General features: G+C 43.3%; 1 protein-coding gene across 2 annotated transcripts in view; it reads left to right on the forward strand.

Moving 5' to 3' along the window:
* The window catches only part of LIPC (lipase C, hepatic type), an 80968-nt gene that overhangs the window by 36274 nt on the left and 27684 nt on the right, over nt 1-17010 (forward strand). The gene's annotated exons all lie outside the window — the stretch shown is intronic.

A 17010-nucleotide genomic window follows, 5' to 3' on the forward strand; every position in this document is an offset into this window, starting at 1 on the left:
TCCCCTACAGTGATCTTCTGGTCTGGGAAAAAAGTCCCAGCTTGCAGCTTCCTGAACAGGCCAGTGTTCTGAAAGCTGCGTGCATCATTCACCTTTCCAGGCCAGCCTGCGTTTATGTCAATGAAACGCCCACAGTGATCCACAAGGACCTGGAGAACCATAGAGAAATACCCCTTTGGATTAACGTACTCGGAGGCTTGGTGGGCTGGTGCCAGAATTGGAATATGCGTCCCATCTATTGCCCCTCCGCAGTTAGGGAAACCCATTTATGCAAAGCCAGCCACAATGTCATGCACGTTACCCAGAGTCACAGTTGTTCTGAGCAGGATGCGATTAATGGCCCTGCAAACTTGCATCAACACTATTCCAACAGTTGACTTCCCCACTTCAAATTGGTTAGCGACTGATCAGTAGCTGTCTAGAGTTGCCAGCTTCCAGACTGCAATAGCCACCCGCTTCTCCACCGTCAGGGCGCCTCTCAATCTCGTGTCCTTGTGCCGCAGGATGGGGGCAAGCTCCTCACACAGTCCCATGAAAGTGGCTTTTCTCATCTGAAAGTTCTGCAGCCATGCTCGTCATCCCAGACTTGCAGGATGATGTGATCCCACCACTCAGTGCTTGTTTCCTGAGCCCAAAAGTGGCGTTCCACAGTGGTGAGCATGTCCGTGAATGCCACAAGCAATCTCGTGTTATATGCATTACTCGAGTCGATATCATCGTCGGACTCCTCATTGTCAGTTTGGATCTTAAGGAGTAACTCAACTGTCAAACATGACGTGCTGACGAGACTTGTCAGCATATTCCTCAGCAGTTCGGACTCCATTCCCACAGACCAAAAGGGAAGACAGAGCGCACAGCACAAAAAATGTTGAAAGATGGTGCCAAATGTGGACAGAAGCACAGGGATTGCTGGGATGCAAACCGATGCATCATGGGGTGTTGGGACAGGACCCAGAATGCCCCACACCCTCTCCCCCTTCCCACAAGCCACAGTGCCAGAATGGGAAGAGGGGCTCTGTGGGATAGCTGTCCATAATGCTGCTGCAAGTGCCACAAATCTGGCCATGCCAGTGCGCTTGCAGCTGTCAGTGTGAACAGACAGCAGCGTTTTCCCTACTGTGCTCTCCAAAGGCTGGTTTAACTCAAAGCGCTCTACATCTGCAAGTGTAGCCATTCCCTAAGGGTACATCTACACTACAGCGGGGAGTCGATTTAAGATACGCAAATTCAGCTACGTGAATAGCGTAGCTGAATTCGACATATTGCAGCCGACTTACCCCGTTGTGAGGACGGCGGCAAAATCGACTTCTGCCGCTTTTTGTCGGCGGCGCTTACTACCACCTCTGCTGGTGGAGTTAGAGCGCCGATTCGGGGATCGATTGTCGCGTCCCAACGGGACGCGATAAATTGATCCCCGAGAGGTCGATTTCTACCCGCCGATTCAGGCGGGTAGTATAGACCAGACCTAAGTGGAGCTAACTCCCTACTCCACTTGTCTTCTAATATCAGAGTAAATACTTGAGACCTGAGCCTGCATGGTGCCAAGCACCCACTAAAGGGTCTCAGTGCCCCCACCTCCCACTAATTTCAAAGACATTCAGCAATTTATAAGCCCTTTGCTAGTCTAGTTCAAATCTGAACAGCTTCTTTCTTGTTGCTTGGCAGCTGCCCTCTTGATTCAGTGTTTGCTCTTTCCAGGCTGTCAGATCTGATACATCGGATACTGTTTGGAGAGCTCATCCTAACAGTGACAGGGCCTGGCACCTGTACCCTCACCTCTTGCACCAACCCAGACCACTCAGAGACTTTCTTGCGTGGCAGCACCAGTGTGTACTTTATTTACAGTGTCTGACTGTCTCCCCCAATACATATCAGTGCTTCCATGCCTTGCACTGTGTTCCCACTTTCTGTTCCTTTCTTCCAAGGAAGGAGGGGTTCAAGTGTCTCTATTCCAAAAACTCCCCTTGACAGGCTCACCTAGTTGCTGTCACACCGTGCCCTCCTCAAGCACTTCCTTCCTTTGCTCCTTTTAAATCATTTTGCTGTTAATGGGTTGATTAGCTCATTAACTTCCTAATCCCAGTCTGACCTGGTAATCAGGCATAGCCCTGATCAATTAGGTCTTTGCTGGGGGTACCTAATTAGTGCTAATAGTGACCAGAGTACTGGCTCATGCTCCAATTCTGTCACACTCACCTTTAAGATTAGGGGGATTTTCCTGTTGTTTCTGATCCAAGGATAGACAGACTCTCCAATTGGATCCCAGCAAGTATCACAAGGAAAAACCACATACGCTCTCTGGAAAGCTGAAAACACACTTTTTCAGAAAATCTGATATAATCATCCCAGTTTTGGTTTTCCCACATCCCAGGAATACACATGTAAAATACCCAGTAAAAAATAACATTGTGTGAGTTTGTCATACATACATTTTCTTCATTGAAATCGAACAAGCTTCCTTTGAAAACTGAATACAGCTTCAAGCTGCTTACTTTTACTGTGCCACATTTGGTGGATTATGTTGAACGAAAGACTCTTAGTGGCAACAGACCCAGCTCGGTTTCACAAACCGTCCAACAACAACAACTGTTCCAGTTCTAACAATAATTCTAATACTATGCATAGAATTTCAATTGATTGTTCAGTTAATTTATGATAAATCTCTTCTCCTCAACAAAATATCATAAGCAAAGATCAAAGAATTTCAAGAAATTCATTTCTCTTTCACCGTTCCTACATTTACGAACTGGTAAGGTGTCTACAAAGAATGACTAATGGCAGCTGGTGAATCCAAGCACAGCCTGTACTCCCAACATGGAAATCAATCACAATGAAACCTCAGCCTGACTAGGAAAATTGTGTCCAGGGGGAAAAAAGTCAAGGTTGTAACCCAAAATGTGTCCTTTATTTTGGAAAGTTTGGTGCTCAGGAAAATTGACAGCCCTGGAGACTGCAGCTCTCTAGCCAAAGACCAAGAACAGCATGAGCAGTACGGCTCCACAAGTAATGGGGTGAATGGATAGTTCAGTCTTCATGGTATAGTCCTTGGTTCTTCTATTGAGGTTCACAACAAAATTTCTGGTTAGTGCAAATATTCTGGATGTTTTTACGTTGTGGACACTGGCCTACTGTGAATTTTTAAATAAGACTTGACGTTCCATTGTTCATTTTTCCAATTGTTTTATTTGTAGGGGTAGATGAGTAACAGGAGCAGAATTTTCCCATGTTTTTGGTTGCCACTAGGTACCACAGCAATGCAAATAGTAAAACAACAACTATACTGCATTACACTGTTGTAAATTACTGCAATCTACCCAGCTCATTGATGGTTATACTCTCCAGTTTCCATACCCTCAAAAAATGGGAGTCTGTTTTCCAGTTTGGCCCATGTAATGTTAAAATTTGTCAAGAACACTGAAATAGAAGTGCTCTGTCTAAACAGTGAACTTTACAATTTTCTTCAATCTGATGTCTTAGTATCAAAGCCCAAACATGTGGGCTATAGAAATTGCCATAACATAGCAGACCAATAGTCCATCTAGCATCCTGTCGCAGAGTAGCCAATAGCACATGTTTCAGAGGAAGGTGGAGGAAACGCCATATCAGAGAATTATACACTTAATAACTTGCATATAAGGGAAGATAATTCATATATCTAGGAAATTAGTGGCTGGCTTATGTCCTGATGCATGAGGGTGTATATCCCTCAGACATTTTTAACCTCTAATGTAACTCCAGATTTTCTTGTTTCCCCCAGCTTCCATCAGTGAATATCTTTTTAAGATGACTTGCAAAACAGGCAGGAAATACATGCAGAATAAAGTGTGCCTGCATAATTTTCAGACTAAACCAGTCACTCACTGCTCCTTGATCTTAGGCAAGGTTGTATCTGAACAGACTCCTGCTAAGACATTCTGGTTATAGGGAGGTTGTTTGTTTACTGTGAGGGGTGGGGGAAATAACTTGACAAAAGGGGGAGGGAGAATGCAAACAAGTAGCCATCCACTGTAAACAAATGACTAGATGCTGTGAGATCCTGAGCACCTGAATCTCCCATTGAAATTAAAGGGAGCCAATAGTGCAAAGCATCTTGTAGGTTCCAGATCCAAAGGAGACATCTGACTTTCTTTACTGGGTGAGGGAAGGGGAATGTCATTTTAGTGTCTGGCTCACACACAGCCTGTATGGATCTGTATTGCTGAGTTTTGTTTCTCACTTTTTGAGATTGTCATTCCTTTAATGATATTAGAATACAGATTTTTGTGCCTTGAGTTTCCCTTTTCCGTTAAAACTCTTAATCAAGAAGAAAAACAAACGCCCCATCAATATGTTATGGCTCTGGTTCTACAGTGTCTTCAGATCTTATACATCATTAGATTCATTGGGCTAAATCCTTAGAGCCTGACCAACCCACCAAGGATTCTCCCAGCCTAGCACCTGCTATGCCCTCCACCTTCCCAGATTCTCATACAAGGGGTGCAGCTGACTCAGAGATCCATGGCTCCTGGAACGCTTTGGAGTGTGAACCTCTAGTGTAAATTAGAGCATACGTCAGGCTGCTGTAACTTGCAGTGGGGGTTCAAACAACCATAGCATCCAAAGGCACCTTTTCCTCTTTCTTCATCCTCCACTTCATAGTCTTCCATGAATGTAGCTTGGCTGGACTGGAGGATCTTGCCTATGTTGTTTTAATGGATGTAGGTGTAGTATTCTTAATATGTATCCACAGCACCAGCAAGCATATAAATAAGCACGCACTGGAGAAAAAGGTGACATCTCTATGAAATAGCAACAGGATTCACATTCAGAGACACCCAGGGAGAAGGAGTGTTCAGATCCACAAGAAAGAGCTTCAGGACCCACCCGGGAGATCTGGCCCCATGTAATTTTAGTTGTGAAGCTTCCTCTGCTGCACCTGCTGGGCGAACTCCTTATCCCAGGCCGAATCAGTTTCACAGACAGCATCGTATCACGGACAGACATTCAGGGAGAAACCAGCTGCATCACTCTGCAAGTACAGGCCTATTCAAGGTTATCCAAAACTAGTGCAGATGTTCTGTTTGTAGAGTCTTCATCCACATTAAATACCATAGTCAGGGCCTAAAGAAATACACAGTGATGCATGGATGTGCAGTGAAATTTTAAAAAATACTCACTGACATTTTATGGACATGCGCCTTACATATTAAACAAACACCAGCAACCTCTAATTCCAAACTTCATTCATATTATGTGCTGTAATTGCATAGAAAAAATATAATTTTATATTATATACACAAATATGTACATCAAACTTATACAAAAATATATATTATACCCACACACTTTTTTCTACATCTATAACGATATAAACTACACATACATACCCACACTCGTGGAGGTGATAACCATATGACAAATTGCAAAGCCGTACAATATAGTGTATCACATGGTTTACCGTTTATCAAGCAACTTTGGCCACCTCATCACTGGCACTGTCCACTGACCCATCTCCATTGACACTTACTTTCAATATTCCAAACTCTAAGCAACTTCCAAGAGCTGCCATTTTTTTAAGCAACTTGCCAGAAAAATGATTCCAAATGTGGAATTCTCCCCAAACTATTAAGCCTGCCAGAGCAAGGAAAACACAGTGCTAGAGCAACAATAGATTAAAAGTCCAATATTCTATGAGCCTGTAGTGCTACAAAAAAGCAGCTTTATACCTTTGGCGATTGAGATTTACAGCTTCCAATGGGACGCGCATCATTTACTGCTAGCTGCCCAAGTTAATGCACCTTATCATGACTTTTAAAATATAATTTGGGGTCATGGTAACTAAGGTGATCTGGCTTTACAGGGAAAGTGATAGAAAAATCCTAATAAAAAAAGTTTTAAACTCCCTAAAATAGTTTTTCTGTAATGTAAGTGACATACAGTATAGAGAATACAAGACAAAGGTGTGGTACAAAGGTTTTCTCAGCACTCATTTTGGACTGCCTGCATAACTCACTAACAGCTTTGCCAATTTTAAATAATGCATCAGCCCCAATTTAAGCTAAAAAACCCTTTATATCACACCACCATAAAATCTCTTCCTGTAATATATTTTATAAAAGATCTTTGCAGGTTATAGCTGGAGTGCTTGATATAATATTTTTGTTCTGAATTTATAGATTACAGGAGATTAATGAAAAAGAAAACACGTAAGTGTATAGTATAGAGAATCTACATGAATTCAGTCTAAGGTAAATAAGCAGGAAATGTATTTAACTTGGTCTTAATGGGGCGGGAATGTTCTCTTATTCCAAGTCTTTTTTGCTAAGAAGCTTTCTTTCTAAACCCAATACATGAACAGACAGAACCTGCAATGCATACCACTTACAAGAATTTGTTGCAGAAATAACTGCTTTGGATCATCTCTTGTTTATCAGGCACCCACTGTAAGAGATGACCTTGGAGAAAATTTAGGACATGCCCAAAACCTTCTGGGCCCTTTGATCTGAAATCAGTGAACATATTAAACTGTTGTTTAGATGAACACGCCTAGTGACTCTCAAAGCAAACAGCCACTATGTTCTTCAAAGCTAGGACTTCCCGGGCAGCTATTTTTGCCTTACTAATTCTTCCAGACTAGAACAGTAAAAACAAAATAAAGTTTTAAAAAATTCAAAGGGTTAGATGAAAGGTAAGGAAAAAACAAAAACAGGAACACTAGAAAGAAGAGAAGGTGAAACCAAAAAGCAAGGGGAAAGTACTAGCAAATGAAAGTTCCATGGGAAATACTGTATGTACTTCAATATTTTTAGCACCATTTCTACTAAAATCCAAATATCTTGGAACTGCAACAATTTAATATACTTGGTCACTAAGTTATTTATCTTAGACTGAAACATCTGGCTTTCTGGGAACTTGCAAAGACATCAGCTTAATTCCCTGTAGCTTTACCACACGCATAGCTCCACTCCAGAGCCACTCATCTTCAATGCCATGCAACAGAGCTATTATAGTGCCAGTGGGTTGGAAGGCCTTCCATGGTTGTTACTCTGATGGGTGAATTTTACCTCCCTTAAAGAGCAAATTTCACACTGGAGAACTTCTGTAGAACAATCCAGGAATATTTCTACTTTGTCTCTCTCAAACATTCTCACTATTTTAGCTAAATTTCAAATACGAGGTCATATTTCACATACTTTATGATCCCTCTTCTTCTACCTAATACTGCAGTGCAGAAGTTACAATGAAATTGTGACATCTCAGCCATTTCCATGGCAAGTTGTCATCAGGCTAGATTGTCACTTCACTGCAAGATCATGCAGAAAGAAAAAGCAGGGATGTGAGGAGGAAGAACACTTCTATTTCTAGCACAGATATCTTTAAACAGAACTCCAAAAAAAAAAAAAAAAAGTCACATCCTTTGCAAAACTGTCCTCTTTTCAAATTTTCCCCTGTCATTATAGCCCTGCTGTAAAGTGAAATGGATACGACAACCATACAGCTATGCAATTTTCTCCCTATCTTTTGTAATAATATATAGGGAGAAGAGGAGAAAAAGAAATCACAATGTCCTGACTTGGTTATACAAGATACACACACAGTCTGAATCCTTGGATCAACATTTCCTTCCTATCTCCTACATTTCTTATTTAGAGATGGGTTGACTATTCATAACAAATAATTCAACAAGTTAGCCGTCTTTTTTCACAAATTATCCATGAACAAATTTTGATTTTACTAATTTGTTCCTTATTCAAAATTGTTTGGCATGGCTGTTGTGCAGAGACCACTGTAGATTACAGTGACCAATATATTGTCCCATTGCTCATTTCTACTTGCCTGTCCATTTATATTCACCTGTTGTCTCTAGTCTGATATTTAGATTGTAAGCTCCTTGGGGTAGGGACTGTCTTTCTGTTCTGTCTGTACAGCACCTATCACTATGGGATCCTGGTCTATGGCTAGGGCTCATAGGAGCTATGGTAATAGCAATAGAAACTATGAAAAACATATTTCGGCCTTATACATGTTCTTAAAAGCAGGAGGGAAATGAGAGCTCAAGATGGGCATCTGCACACTTCTGGCATGTATCTTGGCTAAAAAATTTAGTCACATTTTCATACAAATATTTTCAGTGAATATTCCTGTAAAGGGGGAAAAAATCATTGGGATGAATGTTTGCAGAAAATAAATAAAAAGGGGCACATATAGTCAGAGTATATTCACAGTCTGTATTTGAACAAGTGTCCATGAATACTTTTTTGCAGTATTTGCCCAGTTCTAAATCTGATCAACTTCAATAAGAATTTATTTCCTGTGGGAGTTTTGTTTAAATAAGGAAGGGGGCGAGGGGAAGGATCATTACTTCCCTTTTACTTACGTCTTTAAATGAATGTGTGTTGAGTTTGACGTTTGTGGTACATACTTGTCCTAAGAATTTCTGGCAAGACTTCTTTTTATTTCCCAGTATTGCTGCGAGTAGAATTTAGGATAGGTCAGGTGAAATTCAAAATCACTTTCATATAGTAGAATACTGGGCAATCCCTCATGTGCTTGAAAAAACACTATTTAAGAATTCAGAAGAACAAGTGTGTGTATTTAGAGGGATTAAATAGAACAAGTGTGTGTATTTAGAGGGATTAATTCACCCTATTTTATGAGGTCCCTTCCAACACTGATATTCTATGATTCTAAGATGGGGTCTCCTCTAAACCAGTAACTAAACCTACATTGGCTATATTACTGTGACTGACAGCAGACACTTCAAGGCAGAAGCATTAAAATCATCAGAACACCCTGACTAGGGGCAAGTTCACCCTTATATAGTGGGCCAACAAAGCCCATGCACCATATAAATCCCATTGAAGCTCTCAAATGTAAGAGTCCATGCACCCTAGATGAACATACCATGAGGAAAACCCTGTTACTTAGTAACTAATGAAAGCTGCTGAGTCCTTTCAGGGTTGGTACATACTCCTAGATTTCTTTATATAAGAATAATCTACACTGTCTCCCTTTCCGAGAGTATAAAGTGGAAGTCAGGAGACATAGGTTCTAATCCAGACTCTGTCCAAGGACCCTCTGCCTCTCAGTTTCCCCATTTGCTGAGGATAATCACCACTTGACTGTGGTACTGAGAGGACTAACTGATGTTTTTAAATCGCTTTAAGATGAAAGATGCTAAAGAACTGCAAAGTTGGTGTTTATATTAACCAGAAAAGGAAAAAAGGCCTCAAGCTTTTGAGATTCAGTTTCTTTCCATAAGGTTTTGATTTTTAATGAACGTGAAAAGGGTTGACCCACAACTTTGTTGGCTTTTGTGTTTCAGTCTTTGCCCATCTTTCAGACTAACCGTTATTGCTGCTACACTTGGCTCCACATAAAGTAAACATACTTGGAAAAAAGATTACATTGAAGTTTTACACAACAAAAGGGAGTTTAATAGGGGAAGAGAAAGATTAAGAAGAACAAAGCACAAGCACCAGAAAATAAATGTCTGTTTGGATGGTTTTTGAGCCAACACAGTATTTAAAACTAATGAGGGAAGCAATGTGGATTTGGCAAGAGGAGAGACAATTAACATAGCATTTAGAGCAAAGCAGAAGGAGAATCTGTTCATTTCTGTTTCTTGACATACAGGTTAAACTGCATGTGCTGCTTCCTCTTTGAAAACCTCGAAACAAACACAGTCTTATTTGACTCATATGTGAAGATGTAAGGGAGATGTTTCAGAACAGACAACAGCACATGGGAACTAAACTATCACAGCATTGAGCCTATGTTCACAGTCATCTCTTTAAAGATCTGCTAGAAAGGTTTTTGATGGTCTTTTTATATTCTCAGAATCCTCAAATACTGTCATTTGAGATACACTTAGGCATTGGCAGTTTGCATCTCTCTTGGTCACCAGCCTGAATGCTTACAGGAGAAGGAAGTTCTGAATAAACAGCATCAACAGGAGTGTGACTAGGGTATCATAATAAACAGGTGATGAAGATCTCTGATCAATTATCCTTGATATAAGAAACCTTTGCAGGTAGCATGCACTCATTTATGTTTTAAACCCAGGGCCAGATTAATGCAGGGACTTTAAGGGCAGCAGCCCAGGGCCTCAGGCTAAGGGGAGCCCCGGATGTGGCCCACTGCTTCTTTCCATCCAGCCCACGGCAAGTCTCTGCGCTGCAGGCCAGACACTGGTCTCCGAGCCTCAGCGCTTCCCCACCTCCAGGCCTGGAGCTGCGAGCGCCGACTTGCTGATGTGTTCCTGCGGCCCCTAGGCAAGGGGCGTTCAGAGAATCTCTGCACGCTGCCCCCAGCGCCAGCTCTGTAGCTCCCATTGGCCAATGGGAGCTGTGGAGCGGCACCTGTAGGCATGGACAGCGTGCATCATGCAGAGCAGCCTGACCACTCTGCCTAGGGGCTGGACATGCCAGCCACCTCGGGGAGGAGAACAGTGCGGAGCCAGGGCAGGCAGGGATCCTGCCGTAGCCCTGTTGCACCGCCGCCCAGGAGCCGCCCAAGGTAAGCGCCTCCTGGCTGGATCCTGCACCCCAATCCCCTGCCCTAGCCCTGAGCCCACTCCCCAACCCCAAACCCCCAGGGACCCCACAAAATCTAATAGCCCCGGGCCCAAAGGAGAGTTAATCCAGCCCTGTTTAAACCACAGATCAAACAAATTGTACTTAATAAAGAAAAGAGCAGTTGTGCTCAACCTGAATATTATTTACAGCTGTTTGTTCTACTGACTTGCATCTTCAGTGATATCAGTGTTGGGTATTTCTTCCGATTGTTCTTTCTGTGGAAGGTAGTTAAATAGTTTCTGTTCTAATCAAATTTAGACACCTAGTGTATAGGTCTAAAGTTCTTTCTAACACATGTATGCACATTCCAGTTCTCCCATTATATTTTGTGCCTTATTAAAAAAAATGATTTTCTCTAGACACACTAGGGCAGGATAAGGTTCTTTGCTTAGTGGCTACTAATTGTATCTACAGCCAAAATCTTTGGTCCTTTTTCATGTTGAAAAAAGTTCATTAGATATAGACCACAGACCTGCTAGGTCCAGTACAGATTATATATAGCATAGAGCAGATTGTGATATGTCTGATAGATAGATATATATCAGACATATTTCCTGTGTTTCCCTGCAGTGTGAGGGGTTTTTTGTTGTAGGTCTCAGAACGTGCCCTCCCACAGTGGCGCAGCTGAATTCCTCCACAGGGAAAGGTTTGGGGAGGACAGGTTGTTTCTTATTAGCCAATACAAAAATCATTCCTCTGGAATGGAGTAGGTGTTCACCTCCAGGTAGGTGTGGGGAGGATTCTAACTTTCAGAGAAAAAATATCCCTCATGCTTCAAAAGGTAAAGAATTCACAAAGGGAAACACAAGAGACAATCACGCCCCTCGTCACCCAGAGTATGCACTAGTATGCTATTTTTGTAAAAAAGTAACCCACACACACACTTTCCCATTAACAGTTTCATTGACTGTTCAGGGGAAGCATAGGAATTGGCTCAAAAATCTCCTATATCAGTCTAAATTTAATCACTCTTCAGTCACTATGGACCACTAATGCCACCAATACAGCCTTGCCTGTATCCCAGCCCATGAAATCCACACATCTCCAATTTCAATTTTTGCCTTGTGCCATGATCTTCTTTCCTGATTGAATTTCAAGACCCTGCTTGTCTGTGACTTGCACCTCTCAGTCCTGTTATCTCCATGCATAGAATTCTAGTTGTTCATGCTAATTGCCCTGGCCCCTTTACTTTCACCAATCATCTTTCAAATGAACGTCAGTGCACACATACAGTATTCTACCTTCATAACAAACACCAGCTGCTGTTAGTCTCTGAAAAACAAGCTGAGAGAACTGCATTGGTTTGACTCCTGCCAGTTCCCAAAATGATGTGTCAGTGCTTCCTGTTGTGTTTTCCCTCAAAGGACAAGGACTAGATAGAACCTGTTGACCAAAGCTGGGGAATGTTGAATGTTGGAATGACAAGAAAATATTGCACCATCTGGAGCCCTGATGTTGGCTACACACAGTCATTTGAGTGCACTTTGACTGGCCTTTCTTATGTATATGTCTAGTGCCATATAAACCATAATCATCTGGAAAGCAAACAACATGCAAGGAATAACTGTGCTGTGGCTCCACATTTTCAAAACCAACTTAATTTTTCTAATAATTTTCCCATCCAAAGAAACTCCAGAGCATTTTTATTCCATAACTAATTTGGTTGTAGGAATGCCAGCTTACTAGTGTCTAGGAACTTCTCCGACTGCAGTTGTTGCCCACTTTCAGAGATGCAGAAGATCTGCGGGCCTCATCTCCCTCTCCTCCCCCCACATGCACTTCCACTGTTTGCCAGGAGAGCTTTGGCTGAACTGGAAAAGGAAAGACATGGCCCTAAGTGCCCCGCTGGAGTTGAGCAGAGTGATGGTGCCCTTCTAGCCTGTTTGATAACCTTGTGCTTGGGTAGAGCAGAAGGCCACCTTTACTTTCCACCCTCACAGCCTGATTGGGCCAATCATGGTCATATTGGCCGAATTACTCTCCCATAAGGATGGGCTGCCACTTACCCGTTTTCTTTCCCCACCCACCCTTTCCAGGGGTGGTGGTTTGTTTTTTTTCCTGACTTTACTACTAGATTTCCCTACTTTCCCCTGGGCTTCAGCCAGCTCCTTTTTGAGGGGAAAAGAAGGCTCTTTACCACCTCACACTGGCAGTGAGCGGTGGGGGGTTTTCACATTCAACAGGCTCTCCTCTGGGGAGGGGCTTTGAGCTATCACATTATTTGCACCACTTGTGTGGCGTGTGTCCAGTGCAGGTTAACTGAGGTATCAAGGGGCCTGAGTTATTATGATGGCACCAAGCACTGATCATGTGGCAACAGGCTGGACCCATATTCTGCATTGCCTGGCACCAGGAGAGCTTCAATGTCTGGTGCAGAAAGAGGCAATTTTCACTTCATCCTTTGCATGAGGAAATAGAAAAGGGGGACTTGGGGTCTTTCTGGTTCTGATCCTTGGGTGGATTTGCAGGAGGGAGCTAGCAGCCCTTTCTTTTTGACAACTGCTCTGCGTTTATAGTGGTTTGTTTGAAAACTGCAATGCACTTATTCTGCCAGGTAGTTTGTGGGAGGAGCTGCCTGGCAGTTCCTCCCAAGTCACATTATGTCATAGCTAAGGCTAAGATTTTGTCATAGATATTTTTAGTAAAAGTCACAGACAGGTCATGGGCAATAAAGAAAAATTCACGGAAGTCATGATCTGTCCCTGACTTTTACTAAAAGTAATGTGACAAAATAGGGATCTGTGGGTCCTCACACTACCAGTGGCGGGGCAGCTGCGGGGCAGCTGGGCGCTCTGGAGGCCTACATTGCGGGTTGGGTGTCGGAGCTCCACTATGGCCGGGAGCTGCGGGGGCTGTGCCACCTGCAGCAGCTGGGAACTGCAGGGTGCCTCTGCTGCCCGTGGTGGCTTGGAGTCCCAGATGTGGGGCTACCCTACAGCTTGTGGTGGCTTAGAGTTCTGGCGGCAGGACTACCCACAGCTCCCTGCCCTTGCAGGTGGCAGGGGACCCTGCAGCTCCCCACCGCCACAGGCTGAAGTCACGGAGGTCTCTGGAAGTCATGGATTATACGACTTCCATGACCTCTGTGACTAAACCGTAGCCTTAGTCATAGCTCATATAAGTTGTGGTCATGGCTTTAACCAGGTCTGTGTGTGGTGTCTTATTCACTTCAGTGTCCAACCCAAGGCTCTGTGGATAGTTTTCAAACTTCATTATTCTATGCAGTCTTGTTTCAGCCATATTGGTCCCAGGATATTGGTGGGTGAGGTAATATCTTTATTGGACCAACATCTATTGGTGAGAGAGACAAGCTTTTGCGCTTATACACACACCTGCAGAGCACTCTGTGAACTCAAAAGCTTCTCTCTCTCACCAACACTTCCTTAAGCTCATTATTACTTAAACTCTGATTTAAGAGTTCCACACAACATTAGCTCTAATTTTCTACATTTCATCCTGCCATTTTATGTCAGCTCCAGCAGATTATGCTTTGAAAGTGTACAGTTTGGGGGGCTTTGACAGGCACTTCAAAGTGAAAAGAGGCTCGTGAATAAGGTTTTAGATAAACAGCAGGAACACTGACAACATTTCTAGCAAGAAAACCTCTGAAAGATAAATTTGTGAAACTAAAGCACTCAGAATGCATCTAATTCATTAACCCTTGTTCCATTGTGGACATATATATATATTGCATTGGGATTGGGGTTGCCTCCCTGACCATCCTGGCTAATAACCATTGGTGGACCTATTCTCCATTAACTTAGCTAATTGTTTTTTGAACCCAGTTATAGTTTTGGCCTTCACAACAGATGTAATGAGCTCCACAGGTTGACTGTGAAGGGTTCTATGGTGCGTTCCAGTCCACTAGTCTATGCTATGCCTCCCCATTACCCAGGTCACAAGCTGTTACTCCTCAGTGGCTTGTGCCAAAATTTTTGAAAGTATCTACTAATTCTGGGGGCCTCAGTATTTGGGTGGCCTGATTTTCAGAGGTGCAGAAGGTCAGTGACTCTCAACTAGCCATCCAAGCATGGAAGTACTCAGAATTTGAAACTCGGGTCCTTGGCTTTATTAACTTGAGTATTTCTATAACAGAATCAAAACACCAGAACTGACTAATTCAGCAGCCAACAGAGGCCAGGTTTTTCTGGCTTTCAGCAAGTGAGGATGAACAGGAAGTATTCAGGAAAAGGCTGCCTAAGGGGAAAGATATCTTGTAGGCCTCCTGCTAAGGTCCCCATGGAGGCATTTTCCATCAGGGCTGCACCTTAACTCTAAACTTACAAACACTGAGCAGGATCACTCCTTTATAGCAGTCACACAACAGTTAATCATGTACCCTGTCTGAAGGCTACAACTCCGAGCGACTCCTGGTAACAGATGTGATGGCCTTCACTGTTCTTACAGGCCAACACTCTGCTACAGCACTCTTGGAGGTGTCACAAAATCATCATTAACAGAGAGCAAGAAAGAAAAAAAGACAAAACATCCTGTAACTCTGCAGCACATAAGGAAGCCATAATGGCATTTCCTGCAAATGGTCACCAGACTGGTTTGCAGGAATCTAGACTATTAGGGCTGGTCTACACTGGGGGGGATTGATCCAAGATACGCATCGCGTAGCTGAAGTCGAAGTATCTTGGATCGAATTACCTGGGGTCCAGACGGCGTGGGATCGACAGCCGCGGCTCCCCCGTCGACTGCGCTACCGCCGCTCGCTCTGGTGGAGTTCCAGAGTCGACGGTGAGCGTGTTCGGGGAGCAATATATCGATCCCGGATAAATCGATTGCTACCCGCCGATATGACGGGTAGTGAAGACGTACCTTTAGTGTCAAGGTTTGCACTTATAGAATCACAATCACAGCTTTGGATCTCACTTACTTGAGTAAGAGATAATATTTCCTATGAAATTGAATTTGTCAGCTCTCAGGGAAGTGGCCTTTGTTTTATATACATATTTATTTTAATGTACAGCGTAACACATTTTGAGTTGATCTTGCTCTCAATTCTCTGTAACAGATCTTCCAAGTATGTCTTAAAATTCTTAGTCCTGATTAGCACTGGATTTTTGAGCCTTTTTATTTTGAAAATATAAATGCATTATGGAACTTTGCAATTATATTTTACTATGTAATTTACTAGCTTCTAGAAAAACTACAGTGACAGATTCCACTCTGGAAGCTCAAAATTTCATACACTGTTTTCCTCATGAAAGCATTAGGTGCATTAACAGATTGAGGCCATGGGCAGCGCGTGACTCTCGCATTTGGGGAGGCTGGACCTGAGCTCTGGAAGCTCCCTGGAAGTGGGGAGGCCACAGGAGCCTGGACCATGGCCGCCCCCTGCTTCGCCCCAAAGTCACCCCCAATCAGCATCCTCTCCCCAAGGCCCCACCCATGCTCCACCCCCACTCAGCCCTCTCCCCTGAGGGCCCCACCCCACCCCACTGCTTGTATCTCTCTCTGCCCCTTCCCCGGAGGGTCCCCCCCACACCTCTCTACCTCTCAGAAGGCCACAGGGGAAGCGGCAAAGAGGCATGGGAGACAGGCAGGGGGGCCACAGGGGGAGGCGGTGGACCAAGAGCACAAAGAGGAGCAGTGTGGACGGGTCCACGGGAGAAGAGTGGGGCCTCAGGGCAGAGCGGCGGCGGCACTCCAAAGGCAGCAGGGTGGCAGCGTGCCTCCAAAGGGAGGTGTGTTGTATCCGGTTTTGGGAGACTTAGCCTCCCCTGGCCTATTATACCCACGGCCCATGATTGAGGCACTCTTTTGTCTCATAACACAGCAGACTCTGGTAGAACTTTTCACTGTTGACAGTCATAAATAAGTGCCAAACGGCATTTTTAAGTTCTTCCTCCCAGACCTACCACCAAACCAAAAGCTCACATCACAACCACCACATCTATACAAAACCCCCAATATAGTTATTTATTACTGAGCAACATCAATAATATATATGTCAATGTATAAAATACAGAAAGGCAAAGTCCCTTTGCCTAGTAACTAGCAGGAATTCAGTCAGAGAGCAAAAGTGCTGCAAAAAAAATGTAAGAGGGGGAAAAAAAACAAAGTAAAGGTGTCCATTTTATTATGTTCACTAGGTTTTTAAGTGCTCTTCTCATTTACTAAGAATGCAATACATTTTATGCCTTGCTATAGATAATATTCACAGCTCCTTAAAGGGAGTCCATGGTTAAGCATATCTGCTTCTTTAAACTGTCCCCCTGGTTTGCTGTGGCTTGATCTTTTCCTAATATTGCTCTGCTCTGAAACCAAAGGCCTCAGATACAAAGTCAGCAACTCATGACGGTACCCTGTGAAAAAGAAATGACCAAGCTAAGTTCTAAATAGCTGTAATGGTCAAATTGATTTTTAAAGAAAAATATGGCATACTTTCTAGAGACAAATCACTTGAGAACTGCTTTAATGGCGTCAGAGGTCACCCAAAACAGAA

This window comes from Malaclemys terrapin, chromosome 10 (assembly GCF_027887155.1).
Source record: "Malaclemys terrapin pileata isolate rMalTer1 chromosome 10, rMalTer1.hap1, whole genome shotgun sequence".
Lineage (NCBI taxonomy): Eukaryota > Metazoa > Chordata > Testudines > Emydidae > Malaclemys > Malaclemys terrapin.